This window comes from Cicer arietinum, chromosome 5 (assembly GCF_000331145.2).
Source record: "Cicer arietinum cultivar CDC Frontier isolate Library 1 chromosome 5, Cicar.CDCFrontier_v2.0, whole genome shotgun sequence".
In the NCBI taxonomy this organism is placed as follows: domain Eukaryota; kingdom Viridiplantae; phylum Streptophyta; class Magnoliopsida; order Fabales; family Fabaceae; genus Cicer; species Cicer arietinum.
Window position 1 is genome coordinate 5,301,360 of NC_021164.2, and position 14,409 is coordinate 5,315,768.

General features: G+C 35.8%; 1 pseudogene; it reads right to left on the minus strand.

The window, feature by feature from the left end:
- Positions 1-7,428: 7,428 nt before the first annotated feature.
- LOC101494380 (uncharacterized) lies at positions 7,429-14,105 on the minus strand (annotated as a pseudogene).
- Positions 14,106-14,409: the final 304 nt, after the last annotated feature.

Sequence of the window (14,409 nt, forward strand, 5' to 3'; positions counted from 1 at the left end):
TTTGATTTATCGTGATAACTGAGATGAAGGTGTTAAGTGCTATGTGTTGTGTATTGTGTGTGAGTATGATGGTTATCGAACCTTTGTGTGTCGTAGTAATCGCGTAGAAATTGCTAAGTGTTAAGTGGTGAACTTGATTAGGAATGACTTAGGTTAATTCATGAATTTTTGGAAAACTGATCAGGGAAATCGATTTCCCAATCGATTGGATGGAAGTCAGGGGCTTGGCCAAATGAACAAAATCGATTAGCCAATCGATTTCGAAAACAATTTTCAAAGGAATCAGTTAAGAAATCGATTGCCCAATCGATTAGGCCTTAAGTCAGGGGCTCAGGAACCAATCAATCGATTTACCAATCGATTGAATTCAGCCCAGGATTCTGTTTTCATTAAGAATCCCTCACCAAATCGATTAGGAAATCGATTGGCTCGAAACCAGGGGCTCAGGAACCAATCAATCGATTTACCAATCGATTGAATTCAGCCCAGGATTCTGTTTTCATTAAAAATCTTCACCCCAATCGATTGCCCAATCGATTGGCTCAGTGAAAATCCTCATTTTTAGTTGTATGATTAATTGCTCATGAATCTATCCATGTTTTGTTTTATCATGTGTTAATTAGGAGATCGAGAACTGCATTTTACCTTCATTTTCATTGGCAATGTAATGTATGAACTTTTCGCACATTGAAAATCCTGTTAAGGTGCATGCTTAGTTAAAAAGTTGTTTTGAGCATTCAAAAACTTAATTGCTATGTGTTATCTGTTATTTTCTGGTTGGTGACCCTTTACACTATTGTGGAAATCTGGGCTTTGCCCTCAGATGAGAGTCAGGACGGCCCTACTGGTTCGTACCCTACGGACAGGGATGGAGATGGGAATGCTTGACTGCGGTTACGTTAGGAGGATCTCACGGGGCGCGTGGAGATTAGTCAGGGTGTTTAGTTGTGTTGTAAAATGATCAGATTAGGTTGGCATAGAGGGATCAGATGCCTTTCTTTTGTATTGCATTTATTTTAAAATGGAAGACTGTACCTATACTAATATTGTCAGCTTGACATGTTATTTTCGATGGGTTACATGTACCATTTGTTGTTGGGTAAATGGTTTGGATTTATAATTGGAGTAACTTTTCCGCTGCCTGTAAATTATAATGACTCAATTATTTATCCAAAGACATTTCTTTATTTATTTCTCTGCTTTATTTTAAATTCTTTTGAAAAAAAAATATATACCCTCGATTTGAAAAACGGGGTGTTACAGTAAGTACTCCTCTTGCTACTCATTTTAAATTGAGTACTAATCAGAGTCCTACCAATGAAGCTGAAAAATCAGATATGCAACGAGTTCCTTATGCATCTGCTGTGGGTAGTTTAATGTATGCAATGGTGTGTACAAGGCCTGATATTGCACATGCTGTTGGTACAGTTAGTAGATTTCTGTCTAATCCAGGTAGAGAGCATTGGAATGCTGTGAAATGGATTTTGAGGTATCTTCGTGGTACTACCAGTTTGAGGCTTTGTTTTGGAGGTGATAAGCCTACTCTTGTGGGATATACTGATTCTGATATGGCTGGAGACATTGATTCCAGAAAGTCTACTTCAGGCTACTTGATTAAGCTTGCAGGGGGAGCTGTGGCATGGCAATCCAGATTGCAGAGGTGTGTTGCATTGTCCACTACTGAGGCAGAGTTCATTGCCATTACAGAAGCATGCAAGGAATTGTTATGGTTGAGGAAATTCTTGCAGGAGCTTGGTTTTGTTCAAGATAAGTATTTGCTATTTTGTGATAGTCAAAGTGCAATTCATCTTGGTAAGAACTCAACCTTTCATTCTAGGTCCAAGCACATTGATGTTAGGTATCATTGGATACGTGATGTTTTGGATGCTGGATTGTTGGAATTGGCCAAGATTCATACAGATGATAATGGTGCTGATATGATGACCAAGGCATTACCGAGAAGCAAGTTTGAAACTTGTTGTGAGATCGCCGGTTTGGCGGTCACCTCCACATAGTTGTGAGGGAAGATATGTTGGGTTTTGGGCTCCCTTCCTATGTGGAGAAAGGCCCAATATGTGCAAGTCCATGTGTCTCACTTATCCAAGTGGAGAGAGGTCAGATTAGTGGGTGTGAAAGAGCTGAATTCAGAGAGAGAGGCAAAGAGAAAAGTGAGAGAGGAAGAGCAAACCCTATTTTCGCATAAAACAGAGCAGCTGCACTAAATTCACGATTTCTCCTTCGTTCACCGTCGGATCGGGCTGAAATTTGGACAGCAGGTTCGTGACTCGTGGTACTTCATTCTGACCGTTTGGATCGTCGATCAGAGGTCTGAGGTGGGAGAAATTGGACTCGGACAGCAGCAGTTTTTCTGGTTTTTTTGCTGAACTTTTTTTCTCAATTTCATGTTTGTTTTCTCATTGTGTTGGCTGATTGTTGTGCTAGTTACCTTGCTGTTTTTGGCTGGTTACTGAGCACGAATTTGTGCCATATTAGAAACTCTTTGTACCCATATTTTGATCATAGTGGAGCTTTATTACTGGCTTGGTCCCGTGGTTGTTTACTTCTCACACTGAGAAGGTTTTTCCACGTTAAAAAATTATTGTGTCATTTGTGATGGTGATTTTAGTTGCTGTGATTATTTGTTGATTGCTCCTCACAGATTCTTGCAAGTTTGGGAAATTGATTATCCGCTGCATATTGCTCTGTTAGAGTTGTTATTATATTTGTTGTTGAATTTCCCAACAGAGTGGCATCAGAGCTCTTTGGTTAAGGGGCTGTTTGACTTGTTTGAATGATGGAGGCAAATACAAATAGAATGATTTGTTTGAATGGCACTAATTATCACTTATGGAAGGGAAAAATGAAGGATCTGTTATTTGTGAAGAATTTGCATCTTCCTGTGTTTGCTACTGAGAAGCCAGAATCCAAGACTGATGAGGATTGGAGCTTTGAACATCAGCAGGTCTGTGGTTTTATTCGGCAATATGTAGAAGACAATGTTTATAATCACATTGCTAATGAGGAACATGCAAGATCCTGTCACGCATGATTCTTATACCAAGAATCTGCTTAGCAGCTCCCATGTCTTTCATGGCAAATGACTCGCCCAATTGCTTCTTCAACCTGTTAATCATGGAAATATTTTTCCCAACAATAAGCATGTCATCAACATACAATAACAAGATAATGAAATCATCATCAGCAAACTTTTTAACAAAGACACAGTGATCAGAAGTAGTCTTCCTGTAGCCTTGCTCACACATAACTGACTCAAACTTCTTGTACCACTGACGCGGGGCCTGCTTCAAACCATATAGACTCTTTCTGAGCCTACACACATAGTCTTCTTTGCCTTTAACAAGAAAACCATCAGGTTGCTTCATGTAAATCTCTTCCTCCAAATCACCATGAAGGAAAGCAGTTTTTACATCCATTTGCTCTACCTCCAAATCAAGAGTAGCAGCCAAACTCAACACAGTTCTAATGGATGACATCTTCACCACAGGAGAAAAAATCTCATTGAAATCAACACCCTTTCTCTGTCTGAAACCTCTCACAACTAATCTGGCTTTATATCTTGGAGATGTAGAATTGTTTTCTTGCTTCACTCTGAAGATCCACCTGTTTTCCAAAGCCTTCTTTCCCTTAGGTAGTTTCACCAAATCAAAAGTGTGATTATCATGCAAAGACTTCATTTCATCTTGCATAGCATCCAGCCACTTCTTCTTTTCATCACTCTCAATGGCTTCATCATAACATTCAGGTTCGCCTCCATCAGTCAAGGTAACATAGTCATCAGAAGGATACCTGGTGGATGGTTTCCTCTGCCTAGTAGACCTCCAAACTTGAGCTTGAGGTGGTTCAGGAGCATCACCAAGATCCTCATCTTGTGACATCTCATGTTCTTCTTCAGCATCATCATTAGGAACATCAAAATCATCTCCAAGCTGCTGATCACCAACATCACCATGTTGCTCATCATTCTGAACATTATTTTCAGCAGTATCCAGATCATGTGTAGGCATCCGAACTGGATCAACATCAGACAAACCATTATCAATCTCAGGTGTAGTCTTCTCCATCTTATCAATGTCTTCAATGGTTTGGTCTTCCATGAACTTCACATCACGGCTTCTAACAGCTTTCTTCTCAACTGGATCAAACAGCTTGTAGCCAAATTCATCCTGGCCATAACCGATAAAGATGCACTGTCTTGTCTTCGCATCCAACTTGGATCTCTCATCCTTTGGAACATGCACATATGCTTTGCAACCGAAGACACGCAAATGATCATACCTGACATTCTTGCCAAACCAAATCTTGTCTGGCACCTCAGCATTCAAAGCACTTGCAGGACTCAGATAATAACATGCATTGTCGTGTACAATGCTTCACCCCAGACATGCACATATGCTTTGCAACCGAAGACACGCAAATGATCATACCTGACATTCTTGCCAAACCAAATCTTGTCTGGCACCTCAGCATTCAAAGCAGCTGCAGGACTCAGATTAATAACATGCATTGCCGTGTACAATGCTTCACCCCAGAAATGCTTAGGCAACTTTGCTTCAGAAAGCATACACCTAACTCTTTCAATCAATGTCCTGTTCATTCTCTCTGCTAAACCATTCAGCTGAGGGGTTTTAGGAGGAGTCTTTTCATGTCTGATACCGTGCTGCTTGCAATAAACATCAAATGGACCACAATACTCACCACCATTGTCAGTACGAATGCATTTCAACTTCTTGCCTGATTGTCTCTCCACCATAACATGGAACTCTTTGAATTTCTCCAGAACTTGGTCTTTTGTCTTCAAAGCATAGACCCAAAGCTTCCTGGAACAATCATCAATAAAAGTAACAAAGTAAAGTGCACCACTAATTGACTTTACCTTCAACGGACCACAAACATCAGAATGCACCAATTCAAGCAACTCTGACTTCCTTGAGGAAGGATGTTTCTTGAAGGATACTCCAGTCTGCTTACCAGCCATGCAATGAGAACATTTCTCCAACTCTGCACTCTTTAATCTCGGAAGTACATCCTTTTTAGCTAAACAATTCAGCCCCTTTTCACTGATATGACTAAACCTGCGGTGCCACAAAGAAGCCTCCATATCCATGGCATTCACACTGTTTTTAGCAACCAATGCTTTAGTCCAATACAGTTTATTAATTTTCTCCCCTCTGGACACAACTAAGTTACCTCTGGTGAGTTTCCATTTTCCTGAACCAAAGTGATTATCATAACCACCATCATCAAGCATCTGCACAGAGATCAAATTAAAGCGAACATCTGGAGCATGTTTGACTCCTCTAAGCAACAACTGCACTCCCATGTTGGTCTGCAAACAAACATCACCAATACCAACTACCTTGGACACACCATCATTACCCATCTTCAACACTCCAAAGTCACCAGAAGTGTAAGATGTGAAGAACTCCTTCCTTGGTGTAACATGCAGTGTAGCACCACTATCAATAATCCACATGCTCTCATCTGATACAAGATTGACTGAGTCATAGTCACGGAGAATAATCAGATCATCACAAGTAGCAGTAGTAACACGGTCATCATCATCATGATTCTTATCTCTCTGCTTACTGTTATTGTTTTTGCTCTCCCTTTTCCATATGAAACAGTTCCTCTGTATGTGCCCCATTTTGTGACAATAATTGCACTCCACATTCTTGTGTCTGGACTTGGACTTACTTCTGTTGTTCTCTCTACTCGCACTTCTGTTATTCTGTCTATTCCCTTTCGGTTCCTTTCTTTGACTTCGGCCCCTGTTCTCAGTGACAAGTACCTCTGAATGAGATGAAGTACCTTGTGCCTTCCTTCTCATCTCCTCATTAAGAACACTTCCCTTTACACTTTGCAAAGAGACAACACCATCAGAAGCTGAGTTTGTAATTGAAACCCGAAAAGTTTCCCAAGAATCTGGTAGAGTATTCAGTAGCCATAGTCCCAACACTTCATCATCAAATTTGATACCCATACCTGACAATTGATCTAGGAGCCCTTGAAAATCATTTAAATGATCTGAAATAGAAGTCCCCTCCTTGTACCTCAAATTCATCAAGGAGTTCAACAAATACAACTTATTATTCCCTGATTTAGAAGCATACAAAGATTCAATCTTCTTCCACAAGGATCTTGCATGTTCCTCATTAGCAATGTGATTATAAACATTGTCTTCTACATATTGCCGAATAAAACCACAGACCTGCTGATGTTCAAAGCTCCAATGGGAAATTCAACAACAAATACAATAACAACTCTAATAGAGCAATATGCAGCGGATAATCAATTTCCCAAACTTGCAAGAATCTGTGAGGAGCAATCAACAAGTAATCACAGCAACTAAAATCACCAATCACAAATGACACAATAATTTTTAACGTGGAAAAACCTTCTCAATGTGAGAAGTAAACAACCACGGGACCAAGCCAGTAATAGAGCTCCACTATGATCAAAATATCGGTACAAGAGAGTTTCTAATATGGCACAAATTCGTGCTCAGTAACCAGCCAAAAACAACAAGGTAACCAGCACAACAATCAGCCAAAACAATAGAAAAACAAACATGAAATTGAGAACAAAGTTCAGCAAAAAACCAGAAAAACTGCTGCTGTCCGAGTTCAATTTCTCCCACCTCAGACCTCTGATTGACGATCCAAACGGTCAGAATGAAGTACCACGAGTCACGAACCTGCTGTCCAAATTTCAGCCCGATCCGACGGTGAACGAAGGAGAAATCGCAAATCTAGTGTAGCTGCTCTGTTTTATGCGAAAATAGGGTTTGCTCTTCCTCTCTCACTTTTCTCTTTGCCTCTCTCTCTGAATTCAACTCTTACACGCCCACTAACCTGACCTCTCTCCACTTGGATAAGTGAGACACATGGACTTGCACATATTGGGCCTTTCTCCACATAGGAAGGGAGCCCAAAACCCAACATGTTTCGGTTTCAATTTCATGCGTGAGAATTTCTTTCCTATTTCACAAAAAACAAGGTGTAAAATTTCGCTACAAATCATAAGCTTATAGTTAATAAATTAGACAAATCACTTGTTTCTCTATAAAGTTAATTTAATTTGAAAGATCATTTATCAAGGTTAGACTGATATTCAAGATGAATCAGCCGAAGATCCCTTAACTTTGGCTTAGTTTTTTGTAACTTTTTCCTATTTTCTCTCTAATTCAAATAATTTTTATTAATTTATTTTAACTATCAATTTTCTTTCAAAATACACTAAAGCCATCAACCATGAAAGTTTGGGGATCCTTTTTCATAATATAGTTGAAAGATTACCAAAGAGCAATCTACCAACGATGGATACTAACTGTTTTGTAGTTTTTAAACTTTATATAATTTTTTTTATTAATATTTGAAAACCCTTCATAAAATTCTCAAGAGCCAAACAAGAACAAGACAAGAAGCTTTAATATACTAGCCATGCCATAAAATCAATGCCAAAAACTTATTTGTGTACTTTTCTTGGTTGGTTCTCTTTTACACAGATAGTTATGTGCACACAAAACCTGAGTCCAAACTTCAAAGGACAAATAGAGTGTTTGTTGGATCCAGATCCTCTACTGCATTACCTATCTGTTGCACTCTACAACAATTTATCTCTATCTCTCTCATCATTTTCCTCACTCTCTCCCTCATCTTATCATTTCTCTCTTATGTCACTTACAAAACACACCGCTGGAGTCATGCACTACAGCAGAGCAGAGGATCCAAATTTGTGTTTGCTTTACATTTATGCCAAAGAATGCTATATTCGAAAACACATATCAATCACTGCTTGGTAGCTCAACACATCAAAGTGTAGCTTCAATTCAACCGCACACTGAACGTGTATACAAAAAGGCTCTAAAACACACATTGATCACACTTTTCAAAGTTTAGGTTTGTACTGTAAGATAGAATAGAACTTTTTTTAATTCACACTGTTTTAAGATAGTCTTAGAATTTGAAATTTAAGTCGAAATCAACCAAAATAGTTAACTAAAAAGGTGGAGATTTATTTCTAGTCATGTGAGATCTCAAAGGAATTAGGAGATAATAAACGTTTATACATTTCCAGTGAGAATGGAATTTGGATAAGTAGCAAATGGCATTCAAGCCCAAAGTAATGTGATGACCAAAAATACAATGAGGGCCAATCCAAAACAGAATCCAACTATTGCCATGAAAGCCTGGATTTATCAAATTAAGTAGCTCAGATCAGAAAAAACAATTAAAAAAAATGACATAAAAAAATCCAAGAAAGGTACTGTAAGTTACCTTCCCTTGTGATTGAAACTTAAACTTATCAGTAAACCATGACAATCCTCTATCAACAAAAGGTGCCATTGCTAATGCTCTGCATAAGAAGTAACCCCATTGTTTGAAATGGTCGGCATAGTTCTAACCTCATAAATTGATGCATATTAATAAATTACAAAATGAGTTTTTCCTAATGCAGAGATGCATATTAATAAACATAAAAATGAATAAAGTATTAGGAAAGTATATACTTAACTTGTCCTTCTACATCTATAAATTTGTTTTTAAAAGCTTTGATCTCAAAGATGCATAGTGATTTTAAAAGCTGTCATTATGTTATTCTAACAAAGTTTACAAGTAAAAATTCTAACTGCCATCCTCATAGTCAAAAGTTTATCATAAAGTTACAATCTATTAAGCACTGGCATTGGCACATGCACTAATAATAATTTGAGAATATGACGGTGAATTAATGTTAACTATATGTGTGGAGTACTGACACATGTCAAAACACTGGACATGCCTCCAATCTAAAGTATCAATTTGCTATCTAGGATACGAACTGGTAGATTGAATGATGAAGGGACAATATTTCAAACTGTATTAAAGAAATGATTCCTATACAATATTTGTTCGATTTAAATCTTTTATTTAACAAAAATAGTATGTTTCTAGTACCTCGTCACATGCCAGTCTCTTATAGGGAACTATAAGCACAATTTTTCGTCTTTAAGGGAATAAAAATGAATAATTTTTTTCGTATGGACCAAAATTAAATTTTTTCCATTTTATAAGAATAAAAACTATATTTAACCTTGACAAAATATAGTTTCAACAATAAGCACTTAAAAAATTTGGTAGCTTTTTCTCACACCCCATAGGTTCTCAAAAGCCTCCAAAATACACCTCCGGATTGACCAATTTGGAGGTGATTTTTTTTCCGAAATACAACTCCAAATCGCCCGATCCGAAAAGCATTAGGGGGTGAGAGAAGAAACTCTCACAAAATTTTAGGCATGGGTCGCAAAACAAAATTTAAGTCCATTACACAGTTAACAATGTAAACAGGTTCAGGAAGCTCACCCGGCGGCTCTTGCAAGCTTAGTGACTTGACTACCGGCCCAAACCATTGCCAACAATTTGACAAATCTACATCACCATGAACGTGAAGTTTTTAAACATCATATTGACAAGCCATAAGTGATAACACTAACAGGATATGTTCTAACCTTTTTACAGCTTATGTATATCCCATGTTTCTTGGTGCCGGAGCAATGCAAAACCTAACAAACATAAAACATATTCCTAGGTTCAATGACTTTGGAATGATTTAGAAAAGTGTCAAGAATAGTGAATAAGGCATCCTATCAAATGGTGCATAAAAGGATTGACAAAAAACTTGATGCAACAACCTTTACATAGGAAACAGAAAAAAAAAATAGGGTCTAGGGTTCAAAACCTTGCTACTAACATAACATACTAACAACTAACATTTGACTATAAAAAAACAGAAAAAATTAGGAAGATATGAGGAAGTTTCTGAATACAAATAATATATTTGCTTTACAAACTTACACTCTAAGAAAAGGGAAAGCAAAACCAGATTACTAAGAGGCAGAAATGTTTACATACCACACACAGAAAAGTTGTGAGATAGTATGCAGTGTTCGAAAGTCCATAGGATAGGATTCCAGAAACTTCATATCTCTTCATTTTTTTCATGTATTTTATTTTATTGTCATTGTTGAGTCCTAATAGAATGCTTTTATTGACATCGTGATACTGACATGTAGAGTGAGAATATATTATGTTATAGGCATAAACTCTTAACATTTTCTTTACAATCACAAGTAACGTATCCAGACAGCCGTATTGTATCCTGAATTTCACAAAAAATTTGTATCCTCATATCTGTGCCGTATTGTAACGATGTCGTATCAAATGATTAGTCCCTTCCTCCACTCTTCTAATGTAAGAAAAAAACCTGTTCCTTGTTATGAACTAGACTGAACAAAGTAATTAGTTTTCAAATTTAGGGTATCTCAGTTAGGATAGTCAAGAATCAAGTACTCTACATAAACTTTCATCATATGTAAGGAGCAAGCTAAAGTACTTGCACAAATATCCAAACATAATCATCAAATAAAACAATTATTTTGGTTTCTAAAAAATGATGAAAATATATTAAAAGGGAGAGTTTGTGCGTACTCATTGATTGACAGTGACCCTCCTTTCTTACTCTCTTTGCTTTCTTCTGAACCTAAAAATATCTAGCACTTGTCAAGTATGATACTTAAAGCTTCAATGTAAGAACTAAACAACACCAAGGATCAATATAAACATCCATAAGTCAATGTAATGAACTTCCTGATTATTTTTTCCCTTACTTATCAGTATAATTTAACACTTCACTTTCTATGCAAATTCAACCTAAATAAAAACAAATGAAAATTGGGTTTTTGCCACTTAAACATTTGAATAGAAATTGAATTTAGTTTGCACAACAATAGATGGTTGATCGATGTTAAGAAAAGTGCATAATAAAATAAACATATAAGTATATTCATATTGATTTTTTATTATCAAAGAGAATGTAACTACGGGGCATTTTCAATTTCTACATAGTTTAATTTTGATAGATTGTTATTGTAAAAAGTTTTACGTTGTCATCAAATCAAAACCATGCATATGTATGATTTTTTAAGTAGTTATAATTGAAGTCAAACATTTTCTATGATCTAATGGCCATGATTGATTAACAGTGTAAAAAATCTTCACATTGACGGTGTATATGAATTGATCAAAAGTGAATGGCCCAACTGAAAATTGGACCACCAATAATTTGAGTTGAGCCCTCATAATTTTCTTCTATTTAACACTTCTTAACTTAGAATAATCACAAACCTTCATGGTTGCTTGAATCTGATAGCTCATATGCCTGACCTTACACCAATGAGAAATAAGACAATAATTCAATTAATTAAAATATGAGCATACAAAGGAAAAAAAAGATACACAATCATGAATTATGTTAGGAATGCGGAAGAAAGTGTCAAAAAATGAAAGAAATTACAATATCCAACAAATACTACAGATATATTTTTTAAGAAAATGTCAATTGAGTTTATGCTGGAATTGCCAGAAGACAAAATACATGTTATGTGAGAGTTGTTATTCCCCGATCCTCAAGACAAAAAGTAAATTTGTTTAAGGGTCAACACATGTTTTACTTCCTAGCTAAACATACTACTATAACACATATTATCATCTATCCTTATGTGTCTTTCATGTTTATCCTTATTGACATTAGCAGTGTCAAGTGTCGACACGTTTGTGTCTGTGTTAATGCAGAGTCAGGTGTCCTTGTTGGAGTTCTTACTTCATATACAATAATTAAGCCTTATCCAATTAGATGGAGTTGACTAATGGATGAGATGACACCATAATTCCTATCGCACATTAATTAAAAGATGTACCATTTACATAGATCTTCCCCACATGCCTAGACCCCCTAAAACGAGATTCTACCATCTTTATTGCCATGGGAGCTATCCCAATTTTATCTCTAATAATTGCATTCTTAACCCTATTTGGTCTTGTGTGACAACCTATCCATCTTAACATTCTCATCTTTGTGATACTTTTATGTTGTTGTTGACTTTTTAACGCCTAACATTTCAGTCACATACAACGTTTCATGGCTTATAGTTGTGATGTAATCATTTGTACCCTTGAGTGATGCTTTTCTATTGCAAATCACGCTTGAAGCATTCCTCCATTTCATCCACCCTGCTTGGATCCTAAGAGTAAAATTTCCACTATCTCCTTGTCCTTTTTTATGACAGAACCAAGGTATTAAAAACATGGGATTTGTGGTATTGTACATTCCAAATTTTCACTTCGAAGATATGCTTTGTACATTTCTTGCTAAATTTACATTTCACATACTCGGATTTACTCTCACGTAGACATAAGTCATGTCTTTCTAAAGCTGTCTACATATTTCTAACTTTCCATTTTTTATTCTCTTGACTATCCAACTAAAACTATATCATCTGCAAAAGGCATGTATTGTGGCATTGTCATATATGTCAATAAGCACCGCCCATTGGATATGTAAAATCAATAAGTTGAAATTAAAAAAATAATTAAATAAATGGAAAGTTACTTTTACATTAATCAGTGGTGGTCCAATTTCACAAAAAGAAAATAAAGGTAAATAAATGAATGCATCAGGTATAAGTTATTTCAATCACATTAACATGCCTACTTCGACATTAACATCAGTCAATAGTTGGAACAATAGGCTATTTAATTTTCATAAGAACTTTGTTTAATACATAGAAAACTTTCCCTGTTTTTGTAATATCACAAGTAGTACTAAACAATTTTTCGATTGACTTCAAAGCTAAGATTTAACTAAGCATCCAGTTTCCAAGGTAAATCCAGGAAATTTGAGCCTCAATGTGCTGATGCAAACTTCTCTAGTATGTAAAACCTGTGCTGATTGGAGCATCAGTCAATAGAATGGCAAAACTAGCTTGACTCAAAGTAGCTTAAAAATTGAGTCACAATATGTTGGAAAGAAAGGAAATTTTCTCTCATAAGCTAACAGTTTGCAGTTGACGGCACCCTGCTGATGATCCAAGTCCTAGGTATTTTGTTACATTTCTTTGGATTTGGATCTTCTTGTGCAAGTTTTTCTACAACATTCTCTACAATTATCTATCTCTCTCATCCCCATTTGTTTATTTTAATTTAATATTCTCTCTCCTCTAACAACCATAAAACCTGCTACAAATGCAGCATAGCAGTAGGGCATCCAATTTGCATTTCTTTATAATGCTACCAAAGGTTAGCTTACACCTTACAACATGGGTTCCAATTAGTTGGCAACTAGTGTGCAGTGTCCGTCCGCTTTTATCAGTCTCTCATTTTTCATCTCCTCTTATTTTCTCTCTTTGTCTCCTTTCCCTCTTCTTCTCTTTTTCTTCTCTCTAGAGATAGAGACCGAGCATGACTAAGACTAACCACCACATAGTGCTAGTTCCAAGTGGTAAATACTACTTCCTCTATTCCAAAATGATCAAATAGCTCTATTATTTTGGGACAGAAGGAGTAGTAATTACAATTCATTTAACAAACTAATAGTAGTTACAGAATTTTATGTTGTTATTGGAAAAAGAAAAAAAAAAGAAACAGGTAAACCACACATGTTGATCTCTAACTCAGTCAAAAACTCAAATTAATTTCAAATCATCAAAATGTCAGTCAGTTTAGTCTCTTATTTAGCCGGTAAATTGTATCTTTTATATACTTCTATAGTAAGTTACATCTTTCAAAAACTATTTTGATGAACTCAATTCCCGTATCCTACGAAAACTTAATTTACTGTGTAGGTAAACCTATAATTTTAGGTGAATTGAATTCACGTAAGTAACCTATTTGAGTGTAACTGAATTGTAAATAAAATAATTTAAATAAATGATAGAATTTGATGAAAAAAATATAGATATAGGTATAGATTACTTACTGACATTGTGAGTGTTGTTACTTGAGCAAAACCTTGTATGGAGAGTGAGGCATAAATGGGTATTACTCTTCAGCTGAGGCAAGTGATTGTGCACGAAAAGGGTACCGCATTTTCTGTGGGAGAAGGCATTGAAGCGTTCTAACAGACACTTGAAACAGGAAAAGATAATGAATTTGTGATGGAATGACAGAAAAGAGTGAAAATTGAAGCGGAGAATACCTGATGAGAGAGGAGTGTGGAATTGAAATGGTGTGGAATTTTAGCACAGAAGAGAGACGTTGAGTGTAACTGAATTATAAATAAAATAATTTAAATAAATGGTAGAATTTGATGAAAAAAATATAGATATAGGTATAAGTTGACACCTAATTTTGTCTGATTTTTACTTTTTATTAAAAAAGTAAATAATAATAATAATAATAATAATAATAAATATATGTGAAGAAATATAAAAATAAAAATAAATAATTAGGGATATAAGTTTTTAACAATCACAAGTGTTTTCGGTTCTTGTTTGCCTCTAATTCTTGTTTAGACCATTTTTTAAAATATAAAAAAAAAATAATAAGAAATAAAAATAAAGGAAACTGAAAAGAA